The 23,827-nt window shown below is 31.2% G+C and overlaps 1 protein-coding gene across 3 annotated transcripts in view; it reads left to right on the top strand.

Annotated features, from left to right (window-relative positions):
* The window catches only part of LOC108764139 (uncharacterized), a 267,965-nt gene that overhangs the window by 59,041 nt on the left and 185,097 nt on the right, over nucleotides 1-23,827 (top strand). For 2 of the 3 annotated variants that reach the window (XM_018512209.1, XM_018512211.1), the window contains exon 2: nucleotides 11,607-11,652. The gene's annotated coding sequence lies outside the window, so the exon portion shown is untranslated. Of the gene's footprint in view, nucleotides 1-11,333; nucleotides 11,364-11,606; nucleotides 11,653-23,827 lie in introns of those variants that run through there. The other variant, XM_018512210.1, reaches the window with a different exon arrangement.

The following is a 23,827-nucleotide window of genomic DNA, read 5'->3' as shown; positions in this document are numbered from 1 at the left end:
CTTAAGAGAAAAAGAGTATTATATTCTTAATTTAAGAATTCTCTCTTTACGTCAGTTTATTTTATTTCAAAACAGCTCCGACAGTTTCTTTTATTTAAAGTACGTTAATAGTTTACGAAAGAGAAGCTAATGTACTATTTGCTTTAAGATGCTCCTCTTTAACATCTCTAACTTGTGGTATTGTACCCCAAATTCCACCGCACCTTTCCCCACTCTGGCATTTGGCATTCCTGTGTGTCATAAAGGCGCATTTTGCAGTTTAATTGAAACTAATAAAGTAAAGCGATTCGATCAAGCGGCAAACATCGATAATAGACGGATTAACCAATTATATTAGTAGATCTTTGTTTACTAATGAATATAATCGACAGTGACATTGATTGATATCTATTAATTGAGTTGTTTCTATTTCCAAATTGGTCAATTTAAAAAATCAAATTTAAATGAATTGACAAATAATAACTTTTATTTAATATTATTATATAATCACAAATTATTTATATATATGATTAACCAGTAAATTAAACACTTAAAAAAATTTTAACTAAAAATTTAAATGATAGAAACTACTAAAGTAAAAAAAATTCAAATAAGAGTAATAATGCATTTGGTATCTACGTTTCGAGCTCAGTTTCGTGTAAACAATCAATTGACGTAAGTACAAAAAGTTCATTAATAAATATTTTAAAAAATCAAATTTATTTTTAGAAAACAAAAAACATTAGATCTAAATTTTTAAGTACAGCGTTGTCAACAATTTGAGACAGAAATAAATTTATATTATTACATAAAATATTTTAAAAAACTTCTAGATCATGTTTTAGTCTACTTTTTAACGGATAAATTATTTAATTTGTATAATATATTATTTTAATTTATGTAATATATTAACTAAAATTGATTGAAGCACGATATAATTTCCCAACAGGGAAATTATATCGTGCTTTCTGATGTAATTTCTGGTGAGGAGTACATTTGCAGCGGCATCACAGAAGTTTTCACATTCGAGAAAATATCTCTCAGCCAATGTCGGCGACGTCACAACGAAAATGCATTTTGTGGACGCAATTTATTTCGATTGTGGAGGGACTTCTTCGAAGCTAAAATATGAAAACTTCTGCCGCATTGGAGCTGCTGCGGTACTCTTGAAAGGGGAGATTGCTCCACAGAGCGATCAAGATTTAGTTTCGTAGCATTTATTGCATTCCTCAAAAATAAAAGATTTAAATTCACGTTTAGTTTTCCCGAAACATAAATATATATTACATTGTTCTTAAATTCCTTTTTATTTAATAGTTTAACCATCAATTTAGTTTCTAACTAAAGTAAAAAGTATATTAATCAACTTTCATGTAACAAAAACTTAAAGAATATCCTGTATAACTTTGGATATCATTATTTTTATATATGTTTAATTATCAATTCTTTTTAAATAAATATTAGAAATTTTAGAATTCTTTGGAGAAGAGCCAAAATCTTTTAATAATATTGAAGTTCTGAGAATAAAATGTTAACTATATAGAGATTTCATTTCCAAGCAGCTATAAATTAAACAAATCTTATCAGCCTCATTGTTCATGAGCTAATAAAAAACCATCTAACTTTACAATGTGAAGGAACAGAAAGAGAGTAGATAAAGGGAAATGGCGGGTCTAAAAGAACGATACCACGGACGTGTCGCCCGATTTTTCAAAGGTTCGCTGACTTTTCCAGTTTCCACGACGCGCGATGATAATCGCGGTGCTATCGCGGTGAATGAGAATTGGCTGGACACATTGTCTCGCGGTTGGAATGCGAATTATTGTGTGTGTAGTACAGAGCTAGCTTTCTTGCAGCCAGCACTCGGCATGACGATATCAGAGCGTAAGTTCATCTGCGTTCCGCTTTCGCTTGGAAATTCCGGAAAATATCTCACGCGATGCGACAGCGGCAGTCGTGCGTTGCATACGAAAGAGCCACATTACGTACCGACATTACTGTTGGTCTTTGGAGAAACAGATTACGCGGGGGTGAACAGAACAATAGGAAGTGTACTCTGTGCTATGTGAAGTAATGCTTTGTTACGCGTATACCGGAAAATATACAATTCCCATGAGGAACGAAATGCCACGTGGCTCACGCGTGGTACCATCGCATTTCCTGTCATTCGTGTATGCGCATTTTCGCGTACGTGATAAATTTCTGATATATTGTCGGAGTATACAGTGTACAGGACGTTTCCCCCATCTGGATTATGGACATAGAGATATTTTTTCAAAAATGTTCAAGAAAAAGATAAAAGAGGCAACAAAGCGTTGTTGGCGTTGTTGCAAAAGTGAGCCATAAAAATGAGAACAATAATTAAACTATGTTAACATAGTAATTTTAATAGACAAAACTTTTTAATTTTTATTAATTACTGTTTACATAATATTATATATGTAAAACTGTTTAGTATGTAGTAATAAGTAAGTTAATGCGTTATTTATTTGTATTAGAAAAGAAGAGTACAACTTTTTTCGCAACCATAGTTGAATCAACAACTCCGAATTAGTGTTTAAATGACTGAAGCAAAATTGACAATTTCGTAATGACGAATAAGAACTTTATTAACTTTATTTCACACAATGTAATTTTTCCTTGTGCACTGAAAAAAAATATAGTCAATTTTAATAAATATTTAGTTGACTACATGCCAACTAAATATTTATTAAATATAAAGATATATTTATTTGATACAAGAAATGTTAATTTGATTTAACAATCATTTTTTTACTAAACAAATATTTATTTACTGTAAGTAAATATTTAGTTGGCAATACATTGAACTAAATATTTATTAAAATTGACTATATTTTTTCTCAGTGCGTATGCGTGTGTGTATATCTATTATTATTAAGATAATTTTTCGTTTCATGTATGAAATAAATACATATAAGAAAATGTAGAAATAAAACGATTCCTCAAAATCGATCGCAAAAAATGAAAGTTGTATCCTCCTTTATAAAATATACTTTTTTATGTACATTTAGTAAAAATGTGTTCTAGCTTTTAACATTCTTTTCTTTAAAGAAAGAAGTAACTTATTGTATTACAATTTCGAGTTGCGGCAAAAAGTACGACAGAAAGTAAAAGTAATACTGAACGTATCAATCAAGAGATTACATAATAAATTGACTCTGGTGATTTGCAAATTTTGATTAATAAAAAAGTGATAGCATATAATTTATCTCAACGTACCTTTTTATACGAGTATAATTACGTTAATGGTGAAGCGGGTGATTATCCAACCCCTTAGTTAGATGATGTGAAACACCTCTAGTCATACGCAAGAGCAAAAAATCTTGCGGAATACAACGAAATTAGTTCCTCGATGATCATCCGTTATTCGAAATTTCATCGTCGATTAAATGTAAGAAGACAAAAAAACGAAATGGAGCGAAGAGCTTTTAAATTAACCAATCGCGCAATTTTATTTGCCGATAATTGCCTAGTGAATGGTGCAGGAAAGCAAAAGAAAGGTACTTTTAAATTCTGCTAATTACCGAAGTCCGTCTATCTCTCCGTTTCAATGCGAAATAATATACGAGTCATAAAAAAATCTGTGTCGCGAAGTATTGAAACAAGCGAAGTATTGTAGTAAGCTGCAACAATACTGTTTTATATTCTTCCGATTACACTTAATTCGATCAGTACTAATAGTCGTTAAATGGTTCTTCCCTATCACTCTCTCTCTCTCTCTCTCTCTCTCTCCTCTATTAATTACATGTATTTTATTTGAGATTTAAGCAAGAATGAATATATTATCACTACTTGCATGAGTTGACTTTATCGATGTCGTTATAACTTGTATTTCTACATTTATTCTTTTCTCTCACACTCTCTCTCTCTCTCTCTCTCTCTCTCTCTCTCTCTCTCTCTCCTCTATCAATTACATGTATTTTATTTGAGATTTAAGCAAGAATGAATATATTACCACTACTTGCATGAGTTGACTTTATCGATGTCGTTATAACTTGTATTTCTACATTTATTTTTCTCTTTTTTCATAATATTCGTAAGATTAGTTTGTGTATGTTCTAGAAATATGTGTATATAGCACGACACAACATGACGTGATAACGTGATGTAAAAACGCATGTAGAATTTATTGAATATTTGATCTTATCAGTTTTCAAATTTTATTTGTTTTTTAATTTTGTTAGTTAAATATTAATTCCCAAGTAGCACACAGCGTCTATAAAGCGTTAAAAAAGCGTCAAAAAGTTTATACGTATATAAACGCTTTTTTAGCGCTTCGCAGGCGCTGCTGTGCTACTTGGATTGTTCTACTTTATCTTATTAAATTTTTCTTAAAATAATAATTACATAAATAAATATTATGTTTATTAAAAATATCATTTAAAAAAACAACATGTTGCCGAAAGAATTAATTACGAAATATTCATACAAGTTTCGGTTTCGAGTATTTGCCAAAAATTCAAAGAATGCTTTCGACGCGTTTCAATATAATTCGTTTTTAAATCAAGCCATCCATACGTTCCCGCAGGGAAAACCCGGAGATCCAACATGATTTGATTGATTGCACTCCCTATCTATGAGAAACTCACGGCGACACATACGATATGCAAATGTGACACGTGTGACACGTCGTGACGCATTACATAAAAATAGGTTAATCCATTACATACTGCTGGTCGTTGGACAGGAACTAGCCTGACATTTTTTCCTGGGACGATAGTCCGTATAACGGGCTATTTCTTCCACGAATGTTACGAGATTTTATGGGTTAACGAAAAACGAACGTGTACGGCACCCTAAATTCCTCCAGGATGCTCTGCGAGTCGCAGTTGAGAACGTTCCGGATAAAATGGGGCTTTAGAGTGCGTGAGATATTTGGTTGACGTGAAATGGAAAAATATTTTCCGAGGACTCTTCTCTGTCAACTTGTCTTGCTTATTTAATTGTATGATAATTTAATTTTAGAAATAATAAATTACAATTCATTTTTAAAGTTACCATTAATAAATTCATATATATTAGACATTTTATTTTAATATATTATTATATTAAAATAAAATGTATACTGTAATACGTTTACCAAAGATTTTAAATAAAATCTCAATTGTTAACAAATAATCACAATATTAAATGTATCTTTATAAGTTATTTTAACATATAAAAAATGTTTGGAAATAAATAATACAGCGAAAATAGAAAATAAAGTAGTATAAAGTAAAAAGTTACACTAGAAAAAAAATTTAATATCTTCAACAAAACTGTTATTAAGACATTTTTTAATAGCAACTGAATATTTTGTTTACATAATAAAAAATCTAATTGTTTTCGTTTAATATACTTTAACTTTTTAAATAACAAAAAAATATTTGTTTATACCGACTAAACTGTTCAGTTGGTTCACAAAACAAATATTTTTTTATTTAAAAAATTGAAAAACATATTGAAAAAATATAATTAAGTTTTTGTTATATAAATATTTGGTTACTGTCATAAAAAGTGCCAGTTTTGCTGAAGGTACTAAATTTTTTTCTTGGTGTAAAGCAGGCAAAAAATATTTCTAAAAAGGGAAATATGTTTGTGAAAATCTTTCTGAGAAAGAAAGTCTGCTTGTGATAAGAATATATTTCTATACTGAAAATGACGTGTGTCACCATCCACGAGGCAAAAAGAAAGAAAAACATGGCGAAGGAGGGTACCCAGTCAATTTTTCCGCATCATATAACGATAACAGGTATTCTCGCTGCAATAACCGCTGTGACGAGAAGGAGAGACAAGAAACGAGGAGAATTTGTTGTTTTAACTTCAAAGAATTGTGAAAACTGATCTCGCTCATGCATCATACTTCTGTTCGATCGGGCCTTTCGTGCTTACCGAAATGAAATGTCGAACTTTAACCGTTCCTTTCAAGCCTGTCTTCATTTTTGTCTTGAAATGTCGTTTAAATTGTTCCGAAAATTGCACGATATTTCAGCTATGATCAAACAATTAATTTTTTATGAACATCCGTTCTGACGAATAGGATTTATCAGTAGGATGATATCTGCGATATCGGTAATATTATATCTATATTAGAAGAGATCGGGGCCGGTTGTCATAAAAGATTGATTGTCAAAAAACTGATAATTCAATATCAGTATATGGTACAGCATTCTCTTCTTTTTATTATAGATTACTGATTACTATAATATTAAAGTATTGTGCAAAATGGTTTGCTCCAAAAGCGTCATATATATTATACTTATAATGCCTTTTAAGAAAATAAAATTGATAAATTTTTCTTACCTACTTTTTTGGCATTACCATTCGCGATTTTTAGTCGCAGGAAATGATATACCTTAAATAATAATTTTTATTGTAGTTAGTTAATCATTATTGTAACAAAATTTATGAATATAATTTCTTTTACTAAAAATGTCTATGGGAGGTAGATTGACCAAAATGAGTCGGAATTAGGTGACAGTTAATTTTAATCTCTTTAGATGACACATTTTTAGAGAGAATATATTTATGAATATAATATGTCACTTAGATATATTATATTTTTTCATTTTTCGTATAGAAACTTTAGTACAAAAAAAATACCCGTGTGAAGCTGGCCCCCCAATATTAAAAAATCGAATATTTTTTTCTTGCATTCGTTTGCTCATCGTTTGCTCACGAATGCTCCGTCCGAATTTTCGTTTGCTCACCCTTAGTTCAAAAGTTACACGAAATTTAAATTATTAAAAAATTGAATATTTTTTTGCATTCGTTTGCTCATCGTTTGTTCACAAATGTTCCGTCGGAATTTTCGTTTGTGTGTGTGTGTTTACCCTTAGTTCAAAAGTTATTTATTACTGAAAAAAGTATTAGAAATCCGAAATATTTATTTTTTATTTAAAAAATAACTTTGAAACGCTTGTATTTTAATTGTATATTCCATATAAGTAGCTAAGTATTAGAAATCCGAAATATTTATTTTTTATTTAAAAAATAACTTTGAAACTCTTGTATTTTAATTGTATATTCCATATAAGTAGTGAGCCATTCATGGGTGAAATATGCGATTCATGAAAAATATATGCCTAATGTATATAAAATGACATAGGAACTTATAAAATGTTTACAAAGTTTTGTTAGGAAATAAAATGATAAATATGTAGTAATTACTGATCGGATAAGCATGCTTGATAATGTATTAATAGGTATTCTTTCTATTTTTGTTTCTAAATCGTCATGTTGAAATAGAAAGAATACCTATTAATGCATTATCAAGCATGTTTATCTGACCAATAATTATATAGTATAAGTTATATCGAACTAAACATATTTGTGAACTAAGGGTAATTGAACTAAGAGTGAGCAAACGAAAATTCCGACGGAGCATTCGTGAGCAAACGAATGTAAAAAAAAAATATTCGATTTTTTAATATTGGGAGGCCAGTTTCACACGGGTAAAAAAAATTACGTACGTTTAACGTATGATTAAAATAATTATCTTAATTGTATCGATACTATAATTTCCTGAAATATACATAGATCACTACTGATATTAAAATAAATACATATTTTTTACATGTTTTATCCATATAAAATATATTACTGCAACCCCCCATCCCTCCCCGGCAACGTGGAATGATCAACTTCAAGCACGGGGTTAATTGTCACAGTTTCATTGTTTTATTTAAAATTTAATAACTTATTTGTATGATGATGTACTTAATATTTTTTTTAATACTTAAGAGGGAGAGGGAGAGAGAGAGAGAGAGAGAGAGAGAGAGAGAGAGAGAGAGAGATGTAAGTGTATTATAACGTATACAGTGTTTCAAAATCGTACGTTCACTTTTTTCTAAAAATAATTATTCAAAAACTGACAACCAGCCCAGGTTTCTCTTGATTGATTTAATTATTTTTATCTCTCTCTCTCTCTCTCTCTCGTGTTTGTCTCTTTAACTTAATTATTAAACCTTTGTGAATACAATTTATAGGCACATCGGATTCGTATGTACGTAAAGACAATAAAGATGTAAAAACTGTGCAAAACGGAGCAAAATCGAACAAATGGAAATATCAATCGTGATATGCATTCTCGATTTAGATCGAGTATAATAATAAAAAAAGTAATATTATAACTTCTAAAACTTATCATTGTTTACAATGGAATAAAATCGAATTAACAAAAAAAAGCAATTTCTATCAAACTTGAATAAAAGTTAAAAGAATTACATCAGTTTTACTTATTCAAAACAGAGCAAGAAAAAATTGATGCATCATTAATGGAACAGAAATAAATGGACAGTATTTATTCTTCATTATTCAATTTGCAAAGAAGCGTTCTATTAAGAAATAACGGTAATCGCCTGCCGAAAAGCGCAATCGTTATAATGCAATGATGATAAATCGTCGGACGCAAACGAACAATTAATCCCGCCAGTATAATAAATAAATGTACTCACAGTTCTGGATGCGCTGTCGCCATTTACCTACTGCTCCATCATTTCGGACACTTCCCATGCGGATGCTCATTCATTCCCGGCATAATTGCGAAGACGCAATCACAATTGTATACACCTTAGGTATAGAACACAAAAGTCATAATATCATCTCATATAGCACAGAAGCTTGCAGTAACATTGCTGCAATGTTTCCAATAGTATTGCAATGTTCGTGGAACGTTGTAATATCGCTGGAATATTGAAATAATTATGCTGTATAAGATAAGTTATCATGACTCTATTGTCCTGTTCGACTTTTTTCTTTTTCACTCTGAAAAGAAATAAATATTTGTTTGAATAGTTTCAAGTAAATATTTACTAAATATAAACATATATTTATTTGATACAAAAATCATTAATTTGATTTAATTATAATTATTTTATTGAATAAATGTTTGTTTACTGTGTACTTTTATTGAGTAAATGTTTACTTAGTACTATTAAAAAAAAATACGTATTAAGATTTAGTAAATTTCTTCGATGCAGTGAAAGAACGTAGAAGGACGAACGTTGGAAAGCTCCAGTAGTAAATTGTTACGTAAACAATTAAATATACGTTATGTTGGTTCGTTACGTACTATTATGGTGACATGAATGGGTTTGGAAAAGTACCTATAATGAAAGACCCTTCTACCTACAAACTTAAACAGCTTTGCCGTACTCCAATTAACGCGACACTATAATCTCCCCTCTCGTTCAGCTTAATGTGCAAAAGATTTGGTGGATATACTGATGATTAATGGTAGATCAATACTCGATGGTAAATCGATGTACGCTGTGGCTTAAATTTTAGTCACTCAGTATATCCTGAGTTAGACATAAATTGTAGATTGTGGTGAGCTCTTTGTTTAGGTGAAATCCATGGATTTGATGAAACGTAATTAATTTGCCTCGAGATTAATCGACATTAACGTTCGCGTAACAAACACATGCGTTTCTTCGATAATCGTGATCTCCTTCGATATCATCGATAAAATTTGGAAAATTTATGACATAAATTCTATTTAAAAAAGGTACTACATTCAAAAGATGAATTAGAATTATTCTTTGCTTAATAATTTTGAGAGTCTTTAATGCTTTCTAATTAATATTTTCAAGATCATAATTATATTTGATGTAACATTTTTTTAATGAGAGTAATGTAATAAATATAATCATAGGTGTAGCTAGAATTTTGTTTAAAGGGAAGCTAAATTAGAGTTAAAACTTCTAAATTAGAAAGAGGAGGGAGAATAGTCGAATGATCTGGACTATTGGACCTGTTCTGTTTTATATTATTATTTTTAATTAATTACTGATAGAGGTAAATCATAAAATACATATTTAATTTACTAATTTATTTTATTTATCTCTTAAAATTGTAAATTGATTCTTTGAACTAAAAAGAACTTAAATCTAGTCATTTTGGAGTTTTAGAAAATCTTTCTATAATTTTTTCTTTCTCCTTTTTGTTTTTACCAAAATTAACATCTTGTAAATGCTTATTAATGCTTTTTGTAATTATTTTTGTTCTTTTTTTAATTTATGGGACTCCCCTCTGCCTTCTCTTGGCTACACTCATAAATACAAAGATTAATAAAAATAATTTTATTCTGTCACACACACTATGATATATTCTTAATAGATAACTTGTTCGCTGTTGAAACGCTATTGCTTTCATGCAAAATGAACATAACACGAAGCAAAACGTGGCGTCCCTACATTCGGAGTGTCGAAAAAGCCAGTTCACCGATTTATAATCGCTACAGCTCGCGCGTATGCACAGCACACAAAAACAACGGGTAAAAAATTCACGATTACCGAGGGTAAATGAGATTAATTATCCGACGGACGGAATACGTGTGAGCGGCGTATTGCGCATCACTCTCCACCGTGAGATGCATCGTGTGCCTAATTAAGCATCGAGAACATCGTTCGAACAGCCGAGCGCGTTTGATGTATTAATCGCATTAAGACACGCGGCAATGATCGGCCGTCCATCGTTATTATGTTCGAGTTACGTTAAGCGAGCAACACGTAACGGTCGCAATTTTATTACAATGCTCGCGCGTCACTGGCGCGTCACGCGGCTCGACGGTTTTTCGTCTAACTAGCGTGCCCTGCGGTGTCACCTGCAGTCACTTCAGTGTCAGTCATGAGTCAACTGTTGTCAGTCAGTCCGATTGCTCCGATTCGTCGGCCGCGTTTCGTTTCATTGCGAGATGACGATGCGACGGGATCGTATCGCGTTTACCTGATCAAGACCAATCGAGAGTATCGAGACTCGACTCCGTGAACGTGTGTCGGGAGCGACGTTGAATCGAGCGACATGCGAACGTCGTGTGGCACGTTAAATTAGCATCGTGTTAGTTTGCGTGCACGTCGCACATAACGCGCGGCGCGGCGGCGGAGGCCTCTGCGTTCAGTTTCTCCGACACACCGAGTCGGCGTCCGTTATCGCCGCGTTATTTATCGTACGTTTCATCGTTGTGCGCTTGTCGGCGCGCGTCGGGAACGTCGGAGTAAGATGTCAATTAGATGGCAATTAAACGATATTTGTTCCGCAGCTGTCGGATCCCTTGCGTTTTCCGCTAGATTCGGAATGTGACGTCACCGCCGGCGCTTTGGTATGAAGTTGACGCGATTCGAATTTTTCAAGCGCAGAAATGTATCGAACGCGCGTAACGAACATGGAACTGATGGAACGTTGTCGAACGCCGGAGGCGAATAATCGTTGCGTTTCATTTCGCTTTGTTTGTTTATTTCAAAACGAGTCGCCCGTACAGTAAGTTTCGGCAGTATCGCGTAAGTGATCGTCAGTAATTAGCCGAATGATCATAATTAACTGTGTTTTTCCTCTATCGATTTGTATACGCTCGGAACAGTTTTGGAAAAGCTATGTACTGATTGGTAAACGTTTATATTGTACGTTGTAACCATTTATTTATTTCTAATGATTTAGCATTATAATAGTCATGCTGATGAATATAAACATTATTTGTCATAGTTCTGTCATTAAATGATTATATAAATATTAACCGCAAAACTTTACGTTTGGTAATTATCGTCATTCATTTATTTTGTATACGCAACAATGATTTGTTTTACGTATTTTTGATAATAAATTAAAAAATTATTTAAATTTGTTTTCAGATTAACTTACGGCCTTATCACCGCAACCCCTTTCGACATCATTATGGTGAGTAATGAATCAATGTGAAACTGTAACTGAGAGCAAAACGATGTAGTTTTGTTCGCCAAAAAATTAGTTATTTTAAATTGTTAGAAAGAGAGTTGGAGAGAGTAAAAATCTAAAGATGAGAGTAATACATTAACTCTTCGGAGTTAATCAAATTATATAAAATAGTTACTGACGTGGTATAAGATCCATTTAATTAATTAAATTAAAATGAATTAAATTTAATTAAATATATAATATTTATATATTCGTGAGGCGATAAGGTGTAATTCGCAAATATTTGCCTGTACTTCATCAAATGAAGTTAACTGCAAACGTTTTGATTCTAGATTTGAATCCTCTTCAGTGCGGTAATTGGCAAGATCGATTACAAGTTTTCAGTTTGTATATACCTACAGAAGCTTATACGTACGAATATTGTTCCAACGTTTGCAATGTTACTGCAATGTAGGTGGAACGTTGCAATGTTGCTGCAGTATTGTTGGAGTGATCTGTACTGTATGGGTATCAACTAGGTGTTAAACTTAATTCCTGCCGTTTTTCATCTCCAAAATTTATTTGTTTCGAAGGGAAATACTTTAATCAAAGTATTATTAATAAAGTATTATTAATTAGTAATACAGTAGAAATTGGAGGAAATTACTTTGATTAAGGTATTCATTCATCTTCCCTTCGAAACAAATCAATTTTGGAGACGAAAAACGGCAGGAATTAAGTTTAACACCTAATATTTTCAATCTTGCTAATTACCACACTGAATATATTTTAATAATTTTAATATATTTTAATAATTCAAATATGCAGATGTCATATAAAAATAAAATTAAATGGGTTCAATAAACCCTCCGTCAATTCTGGAGGATTAATATTTCGGGATTAGTATATTATCTACATATTTAAGATGTGATATACAGAATATTCCAAAACTTTTATGAATCCTCTTACTTATAAAATTTATTATCATTTAAGTTATAAACTTATGTTCTTCATACAATTTGTCGTATAGGGATTATATGTTACTGAAGCTCGGAATGGTGTATTGTTAACTGTGGCAAACTATTACAGTGTATTCCCTATTTACGAATTTTTTTCTTTTTTCCATTCCGCGGCTTTGTATGTATACATTCAATCCACTAACGATAGTTGAACCACAACAATCATTCACGGAAATACAAAAGTGTACAATGGCGAGCATTCGGTTTTTTTTGTTATTTTGACGTTCTATTGTCACAATATCGATTTGTCTTGTCGATTATATTTTGTGTTCAAAATAGGATACAGAAACTCTCGGAAAATGGGAAACATATAATAGTTTAGTATTCACATTTTATATTATTTCAAGCGTAATTTCAAAAGGATCAGATCCAGTATCAAGATCCAAGATTATAAATACTTGTTCATAAGAAGATACTACATACAATATACGTAATAATACGAAACTTAAATATGTATATAATAAAGATCTAAATCTAGTAAAAAATATATCACAGAAATATAAGAGCAAGAAAAGCGTCAGAGAAAAACAAGATTGGTATATAGAAATAACATATGTATGAATGTTCGAATCAGACTAAAACAAAAATAAAATTAAGTGTATGTTAATTAATATAGTTATTGTGGAAATTATTTTAGGATATATGATAAAGTTAAAACGTTAGTAGCATGTTATTCGAGCAAATATTAAGTCGTTATCCGAAAACTATTTTTTACGGCCGGAGGACGACTAATTACAGCTATCTATTATTAAAAATTTTCAAACATAATTACTACCTTATTTCTAATGTAAATTGTTATAATATATGATTTTGATTTTAACTATATTTAAAATTAATAATACATCTTTGCATATAGTGTGGTATTTAAAATCTAGCATTTATGAAATTTCGTTAATTATCATTCCTGATAAATTAGTCTATTGATTAATATATTATATTTACTATTAATATTATATTTACTATTATATTACTCTGCGATTCATTATGCTTGTCGAGTGGGTGAATTGTAAGTAGTAAGTTTTACTTAATATTTTAACATGGAAAGGCAAATTTAATTTAGTTTAATTTTAATTAAATTTAATTTTAATTTAATTGAAACCTACATCAACTGATTAGTATACGTTTCTCGCGTATCTTTCGCAAAAAGAAGTTTGTGGACATTCTGTATACGTGGCACGCAAACGTTTGTATATCGTTCGTCTCATCAGCCTGATTGGCTCGTTCCAATACATGCAAAACGAATGTCGCACGTTTTGATCAGAGTCCATGTGATTGTCCAATGCGAAATCCGCAATGTTGGTACCCGCCATTTTCATGTCATCCAACTTCCTACACGCGTTGTATTTACGTGTAAACCGCGATGGGTACATTATGCTTATGCATTTTACAGCTCTCTCTCTCTCTCTCTCTCTCTCTCTCTCTCTCTCTCTCTCTCTGTGGTCTCGTGCAATCTCCATGTTCTCGTACAGGTTGGTCAGAAATAGTCGGCAATCGATAGTAACGATAGGGATAGAAAAGAGAGTGCCGGGAGGGTCGTGTAATCTGATGCTGTAATCCGTTAGCTATTCTGAAAAGCCGATCACACAATAATTATGTCGCCATTTGTTGCAAGCTTTATATGAATGCATAGTGAATTACACACACACACACACACACACACACACCCACACACACACACACACACACACACACCCACACACACACACACACACACACACACCCACACACACACACACACACACACACACCCACACACACACACACACACACACACACCCACACACACACACACACACACACACACCCACACACACACACACACACACACACACATGCATACACACAAAACACGCATATGTGCGCGCGCGTATGTACTCTGTATTATATACAATTTATGATCGTTAGATGTAATGTACATGGTATATAATGTGTTACAGAATGAAATACATAATCGAATGTATCGCTTAATTAAAACGATTATTAGTATGAGTGCTGCTACCGGCAGTCGTGAAAGAAAATAGTTGGATATTATTCGTAACGAATTCCGTATGCATTAATACATACAGACGTTATCCCGCTTAACCGATTAATTCGTACAGCAACGACGGACGGTTTAATCCCGTCGGATAATGACCGCCTGCATGTGCGGCATGAACGTCTGACGCTTAAAGCCGAGATGAAACTTCTGTGTGTAATTCCATTAATTGCGGCGTAAATGTGAGCCGGGAGAAATATCGTTACAGACTAAAATTTCTTTCTCACATAATGCATTTCACATATGCGTGCACGTGCAGTTGATGTGACTGTCAGGTAAATATTAATGTTTTCAAATGATAGACATATTTTTTCCGCAATTTGATCTACGCATCGAAATAAGAGATGATGACTCCCCTCGAACATTTTTACTCGAAAAATAAAAAATGGAGAAAATAAATTATAATTAAAAATATAATATTTTTGCAGATACGTTAAGAGTACTGAAACATTATTTACTTTTTTTTAGAAATTTAATAAGATTTTTTATCAATTTTCTCTACACTCTAAATTTCTTATAGTGAAATCTCACTTCAAGAGAGTGAAAATACGACCACCCTCTTCAACAAAAGTGAAAATATTTCACTTCTTGAAAAAGAGATGAACAATTTTCACTCTTTTTAGTAAAATTTCACCCCAGAAAAAGTGAGATTTTACTCCTTTGAAGTAAAAATTCACTTTAAAAAAAGTGAAAATTGTCACTCTTTTTCAAGAAGTGAAAGATGGTTGTATTTTCATTTTCTTGGAGTGAGATTTCACTGCAAGAAATTTAGAATGTAAAAATTGTGCACAAGCGAAGATATAATCTTAGTATAAAGATTAATAGGAAATAATTCGCTCGTTCTTTAAAATTCTATCCATATATATATATATATATATATATAAACTATTTTTTCCATGATTATGTCAATTGTCATTATAATGTTAAACGACTAAAACCATAATAATAAAATTTAGCGCTATTTTTGATATTAAATCCTTCCAAGCCGCTAAAGAGAGTTGGACGATTGTCATACAGACATTTCTTTATCATCGAAGTTCAATTCTGGGATATTAACTATAATCTATGATTCCGCATGGTCCGCCGGTAAATCGTGCATTAGACCCCGAGAGTCAGCCGAGCGATTTTCTAACTCTCCGCTCGGGAGCTCGCGAGCGTGATCGGAGTTAACTCTCGAACTCGGTGGACCGCGCGAGGCGATAAAACACAAGTAATATCCAAACTCGAGTATCTATCGGTGTTCCTTATGCCGGTCGAGTACGCGTGGTCGCGCGATGCATAATATTCCGTGACAAATGGCGGATACATGGAGACGTATATACGTGGGCGAAAGGTATGATGAGAGAACTATGAAAAGAGAATGACGGACGCAAGGCCGTTGGTATTTCTGCAGCATAACGAAATGATTATTCTCACAGCTGTACGATAGATACCACAGCGAGGAATTGTTCCGCGTTCCACGATTATACCGTCGACATTGCGATGTGTACGTTAGTGTATACAAGCCGATCGGATGAATCCACAACCTGCTGGGTATTACTGCATTAACCAATGGAGCCGGAGACCGTACGTGCTATCTGACCGAGAATTCCAATTTCGAAATCCACGGCCGTTCCTGAAACAAGATCAAAGTTAGATCGCGCCATCGTCGATCGTGCCGCAATTCATGACCTCCTCACAATAGTGGGCGCTTCTCCCATCGATTTGTTACATATTTTATTAATAAGATGAAATGTATCTGAAATATTTGATATTCGAAAACCACAGCGTTGCTTCTTCTTAATTTGTTTCTGATTTTTTTTTTCGAATAGAAAGATGTTTTATTTATTTTATCGATATGTTTATTGATAGAATTATCTTCGATTTTGGCACGTTTTAATTTTTTGTCTTTTTTTATTTTATTCTATAATATATGGAGAAAATATAATTATATCTATATTTTTTCAAATTTTATTATGAACCATTGATTAAATTAATTTGCGGCTACTTTTTCGAGGTTGTCTGGTTTCGTTCTACCGTGTCACCACGCTGGTTTCGCGGTAAAGAGCAGCCTTGTGCAAAGAGCTTTTGGGTGCACTGGAGAAGTGTCACCAGTGAGGTTAAGCGGACGACGGTGACTAACGAAGTCGTAGTCCGTTAACAGTGTTAAGCGCGCGGCACCGCAATTTACTGTTGCCACCGCCGACAAGACCAGCCTATTTCCGACGGAGGCACGCTCCGTCATATACATACGAGTGACATCCACTGTATAGTTGTTCATATGTGGATACATATCGTAGTATGTAGTACGGATATAACATCTCGTGGTATGAAAGCGAGCTCGAGAAAATAATGTATTATTACGTAGCCGATTTCCGGAATTGGATTTATGAGGGTCACTCGGCATTTTCCCAAACTGTCCATTGGTGCAATAGCCCGTGAAATTGCTGGCAACGTTTTTAATAACCACCATTATAAAATGGAGTCATCTGTAATACTTCGTCGTAGTAATGCCATTTCGTTCTACAATGGTCGAACAAAGCGACAACGTTAGATCAAGAATTTTCTCTTATTGAAGCCGAAACTGCGCATGCGGCGCGAAATTAATGTTCTCTTTAAATGTTTTCTCCTTCCTGAATTTTCTCTGGCAAAAGTTAATATTCCTTTGTTTACGCCATCTAAGGATTCAGAGAACGACACGTTTTTAGTATTTTTCTTGAAGTTTGATATAATTAAAGAATGTTCAATGGATAGCAATATAAAGATTTATTTATAATTAGATTTATTTGAATTCTTCGGATAGATTAAGATCGGTATTTATAGTCCATTCTTATATTTAAGGCCTCTTAAATAATATCATAAGATACTAATATGGTTCTGTGATTTACTTATGGTCTCTTAAGAATACACCTAAAGCGTCTTAAATATAAGAATAAAGGTCTTAAATACAAGAACGGATTATAAATGTTGGCTTAAAATTATTTATATTTTTATTTATAGTTTTGTAATGTTGTTTTTACACAATTACTATTCCATCACTATTACTTATGAATATTCGGAAATTGTACGAAAGAAAATTATTTTTTTGAGTAATAAGAGTATATGTATATTTATAAAGACATAATGTAGTTTTTAATATTTTTTAAAATTAATTAAAAATAAATCCATATTAATTAATTTTTTATAATAGAGTTTCACAATTTTTGATAAAATTATCTGTCTACATTTTTGTAATTTTATATTATAAATTCTATTTGAAAAAAATGATAGAAGTGTACCTGTATATTCAAATTGTATTTTTTATATAATTTTTAATAAATAAAAAAAATACATTTTAGTTCTCGAAATGGTAACTAACAGTTCGTTGAAATTAAATAATATTTAAAGTAAAAAATAACATACAAATAAATTAAAATAAAATGTCATGTTTTTTTATTTTAATTAAAGACTTATTATAGAGTGTTTATTATTTGATAAGATAGTATCGTAAAATTGCTAATATCTTTCGATCAATCCGCATGGGCAATTTAAAAGTTCTCTTGGTTGTTTGATTGAATTCGTCTTGATTGAAGTTTTCTCACGGGTTTTCAACACTTCGATGAACCTCGATAAAATTGGAAGCATACAATAGTCTCATCATTTTTTGTAATATGAAATATCGGTTATTGTACTGAACTTTTTTTACCCATATCTGTTGTTTTTAAAGTTTCTTTTATTAATTCTTCCGTTGGTAGTAAATTTTCTTTATCGGATCTGAAGAAAGAAAAATTAAAAGATTCCTTAATCTGTTCATGTTTCTCATTTTTATTTGTATTTTAATTGCGAACCCAATTACAAATTATATCGCAGTATAAAATAATAGAAACATCTTTCAAGCTGATGGATACTATATTTAGTTTCATACTAGATGTTTTGAAAAAAAAAAACAATAAAAAGTATCATGTTTTTTAGTTTTCTAGAGCTCGTTACATTCAATTAAGTTTGAATCTAATATATTATAATCGTATATTTAGCTTCAAACATGATTGTGACGCAAATTATGTATATATAATAAAAAATAAATGAGATTTTTGTGACGTTCAAGTTAAATGTGTAAATATGGCGTGACATATTCAGTTTCGATTCTCATTGATATCTTTCTTTAAGATTACATTTGAATACTAAATGCATAAGTCTAACTTTGAATTCTGTTGGAGAGAATGGAACATGTAGATCACGTAAAGATAACTCAATGTATATTAATGACTTAATTTTAAGTTGTTAAGTTTGGCACTTGGATATCAGAGTACTTTTACATGACATAGTTCTCGATTTTTGCCACTGTGATGACTATACTATATATACGCATATTTAGTGTTACGACATAAACTTGAAATTACATAGTCATGTTTAAGTTAATATATGATGTAGACGTGGGTAGACTGTACCAAGAGTATAAGATAGTACAATGACCGAACCAAATTTAATGATGTATGGGAATATATGCTGATGATAATTAATATGCACAATCTCGTAAAATATGCAAATACATCTCAATCGCGTCAATTATACTAGCCAACAATTCCATTGATTATGCACGTTCGTTTTGCCTAATTATGTACTTTGTCCGTTGATGAGGAAACCGCGAAGCACTATAGAAACGAATTGGTCGTAATCGATGTACGTTGAGTCATAACTTGTACTCTCATACAATTAACCCACGTACGTAATACATAATGCATTGCTGTTGTTGTTTTGGCAATAGTACAATTAGCGTAAGAGATCACGGTGTAGTTAGATTTTACGATTGCAAAGTTTACGAATGATCACATTATGTTGTTTGATCGTTATGCAATTTTAGCAATCTTTGTTTTGTGTTTTGGTGGATGAATGATATAAATAGAGTTGTTGGAATTTATGTGTCATTATGAAATTTGAGTAATATAATTTTGAACAAAATTACAATAGAAAAATAAAAAAAATCATATAATAGTCAAATTTGTGATCAAGAAATTTTATGATGGGTGATTTGGTATAAGACGAGTTAAGTTTCCTCTATCGTTATATAGATTTATCTCCTCGTTTCTCTTCTAGATTATATTAGATTAGGTTAGCTTAAGTTAAGTTTCTCGAGTTTATAGAAAATATGGCGGTCCATGAGTTTAGGAGTTCCTTATTAAGTAGAAGATTAAACAATGATATGGATACGAGCAACGTTATACTAATCCATATTAACGTACCGAGATGTGCGTTAGTTCCTAATTTATCTGTAGCCTTAGAAATATAATTTTCCTTTACATATCTGTTTGGAGAGTAAACATTAGCATACTTACGTATGTATGTAGGTACGTATGTGTAGATTTAATTGTTTGGATAAAAAACTTATGTTTATACAGAAAACAAACCCTTTTAAAAAATAGAACTATTTTAATATATATGTACATATATATATATATATGTGTGTGTATATATAATATCTTGTTATACGTAATAATACATTATTTTATCGAGGTTGCTTTCGTAATTCTTTTAAAATAATTTAATTGTTAACAATTATATTTTTTGATTCTATGAGATATTAAAGAGCTTTTAAAAAAAAATAAGAATGTTGAATTGTTAAAATTAAATTTTGTTGTGCAAAATTTTATTTTTTAAATGGTATAAAAAGAATTTAAAAAATTTAGTTTAATTATATTGTTGTACTTAACATTACAATAATATTAAGTACAACAATACAAATAATTATAATATAATATAATATAATATAACGTTATAAATATTAAAAACAATAATTTAAATAATCCGTTTTTAATATTTATTTAAAATAAAAGAACATCGTGTAGTAAATATTTCTTACTTTTATCATTATTATTTTACGCAACTTCGAACGAGCATAATAATATTTTTTAGAGGAACGTGGGAACGGGAAAAAGATGCATTGTTTTGCTTAAAAAGGAAAACACCCTATTTTGCCTCATAGATGGGGCAAAACGGAACAAATATTATATCTGTTTAAACTGAAATATTTGAAAGGTTAATTATCACGTCATTATAATTCAATGAGTGTTTTTTTTTGTTCTATTTATTATAGTAATAAAACCGTCTGTATCATAAAACATAATAAATTTAGCATTATTTATTATAAAATATTCTTCTTCATACAATTAAATATCCCGTTATGCTCCACGTTCCTTTATACTTTGTGTATAAATCCAATGAAATAATGTAATCTGTGATTTCTATATGATCTACTTTTATGTGCAAAATGAAAAATCAGTATGGATACAATACACAGTGTCAGCAATACAAGTTTTAGCAAATTAGCTTTTCTTTTGGACTACGTTTTACATAAAAGTTTGTATAAGAGTGAGATTAAGTTTTGAATTACGTAATTGATTGCTATAATTTCATAATCCGATTCGTTAAACACAGTTAATTACTTTATGTGTTCTAGATTTATTATTTTATGTTCTGCTCATCTCATGATAAACGAAAATTAAATTAGAAAAAATTACTCATTATTAATTTTTATTATTAATTTTATTATTAATTTTTATATAAATAATTGTTTATTAAAATCAAATGGTAAATTGTATGTAGTATAGAAATTAAATTCGAAAATTAAAATTCGATGTACTTTCTATAAATTTCTCCCTCTTTCTCTTTCATAAACATAAACTATTTTCTAATACATGTGTATATTCGTAATTTTTTTGATTATTCAGTGAATAAATTTAATGTGCGACTTCTGCATTGTTAAATTTATTTTGAGTAATACCGAAGTGTATAAATTACTGCAAAATATCCGATATCCTGTTGTCTTGTGATTCTAGTTTTTCTCGAATACGTATCCATCTTCACTACGTTAGAAACTTGGAGTGCTTTCTCGAGAATTGATTTATCATGATATGCAGCTTCGAACTCCGTAAACAACGTTATGTACTTTTCGAGCGTAATGTTGACAATTGGAATATTCACTAGAAGAATTTCAAGAATTGCGAACGTGCATATCGTTATGTACAATTACTCTGAAATTTTATTATTCACGTTTTTGCAATAATTTTTTGACTGTTTTTTACTGTCCAATAAACATAATTTATAATTACTCAAAGTTGCGTAATACAAAATAATATTTTTGCATGTAAAAAATATTTAACAGTTCTTTATTTTTTTTTTAGAGAAGTATTAAAAATGGATTTAAAATCGCTATTATTATGGTACGTTTATATGTATATGTATAAATAACAAAAAAAAACCTAAATCTGGGCTAATGAGAGTCAGCGCGAACGAAGGTGTACAATAAATCTTTTACAAATAATTTTGTTATTTTTTTTAATCCATACGATGTGTTGATATCATTTTTATTTGAAATCTTGAAATCTTGAACGTTTCGATTCTCTTTGGAAACTTCATTAGCAATCTTCTTAACCTATACTAGTTTTCGCGAACGTTCGATCGATGTAGAATCACTCGCAGGTTGCCAAAACTGTTATCCATACGATCGCCAAAGTTTTAAGATGAGATTTGGCGATTGTGTGGATAACACTACAGTTTTAGCAATCTGCAAGTGACTTTACATCGAACATTCGCGAAATCTAGTATGGGTTAAGAAGATTGCTAATGAAAATTCCAAAGAGAATCGAAACGTTCAAGATTTCAAATAAAGATGATATCAACACATCGTATGGATATATATTAACAAAATTATTTGTAAAAGATTTATTGCGCACCTCCGTTTGCGCTGACTCTCATTAGCCCAGATTTAGGTTGTTTTTTGTTATTTTAAGGAGAGAGAATCCTTGTTTAACATATTTATATGTATAAATGTAATAATATAAATGATTGAATTAAATTTTTTTGTTTAGTTTTCATTTGCGTATTAAATCTATCATGGTATAAGTATTTATCGATTTTTACATCAAGCTTTTATGCACATATAAATAGGATATTTATTTTTTTTTTAAACAAATGCAATTCCCCATTTTTACAGTCTATGTAGAGTTGATAGCTTTGCTACACGTGAGCAAGGGTTCGCACTCAATTACTCGCTACAGCAATAAAGCTTTATTGTTCTCGCGTCGGCATCGGTCCGGCATCGATGGCGGGTGCCTCGCACGTTGAAAAATTTGCGCGATTAATTCTCGTAGTTATTGTTCTCCCGTTTAGCAGGATTTCGGTAGTGGTTTCCGTTTCGTAACAATTGGCGATTCGGAGACTATGATCACTATGCTTGCTGCGTGTGCTTTAAAATCCTATCAGATTTATAACGCGAATTCCAATAGAACCGCGATACCTAACTTAAATGCGGGACTACTTAAATACTTTCCTAACAAGTTGATATTTATACATATAGTGCACAGCATTAATGGCAAGTTGTGAAAAATTAAAAATAAAAGGAATTGACATATGTGTTTTAATTCAAATTTAAACCAAGCAAATATGTACAAATGAATGTACAGTTTCAATGAGTGCTAAATCTCAAAGTTGCGTAATACAAAATAATATTTTTGCATGTAAAAAATATTTAACAGTTCTTTATTTTTTTTTTAGAGAAGTATTAAAAATGGATTTAAAATCGCTATTATTATGGTACGTTTATATGTATATGTATAAATAACAAAAAAAAACCTAAATCTGGGCTAATGAGAGTCAGCGCGAACGAAGGTGTACAATAAATCTTTTACAAATAATTTTGTTATTTTTTTTAATTCATACGATATGTTGATATCATTTTTATTTGAAATCTTGAAATCTTGAACGTTTCGATTCTCTTTGGAAACTTCATTAGCAATCTTCTTAACCTATACTAGTTTTCGCGAACGTTCGATCGATGTAGAATCACTCGCAGGTTGCCAAAACTGTTATCCATACGATCGCCAAAGTTTTAAGATGAGATTTGGCGATTGTGTGGATAACACTACAGTTTTAGCAATCTGCAAGTGACTTTACATCGAACATTCGCGAAATCTAGTATGGGTTAAGAAGATTGCTAATGAAAATTCCAAAGAGAATCGAAACGTTCAAGATTTCAAATAAAGATGATATCAACACATCGTATGGATATATATTAACAAAATTATTTGTAAAAGATTTATTGCGCACCTCCGTTTGCGCTGACTCTCATTAGCCCAGATTTAGGTTGTTTTTTGTTATTTTAAGGAGAGAGAATCCTTGTTTAACATATTTA

Source organism: Trachymyrmex cornetzi, unplaced genomic scaffold, assembly GCF_001594075.2.
Source record: "Trachymyrmex cornetzi isolate Tcor2-1 unplaced genomic scaffold, Tcor1.1 scaffold396, whole genome shotgun sequence".
Taxonomy (NCBI): domain Eukaryota; kingdom Metazoa; phylum Arthropoda; class Insecta; order Hymenoptera; family Formicidae; genus Trachymyrmex; species Trachymyrmex cornetzi.
This window is presented reverse-complemented; position numbering and strand designations above follow the sequence as displayed.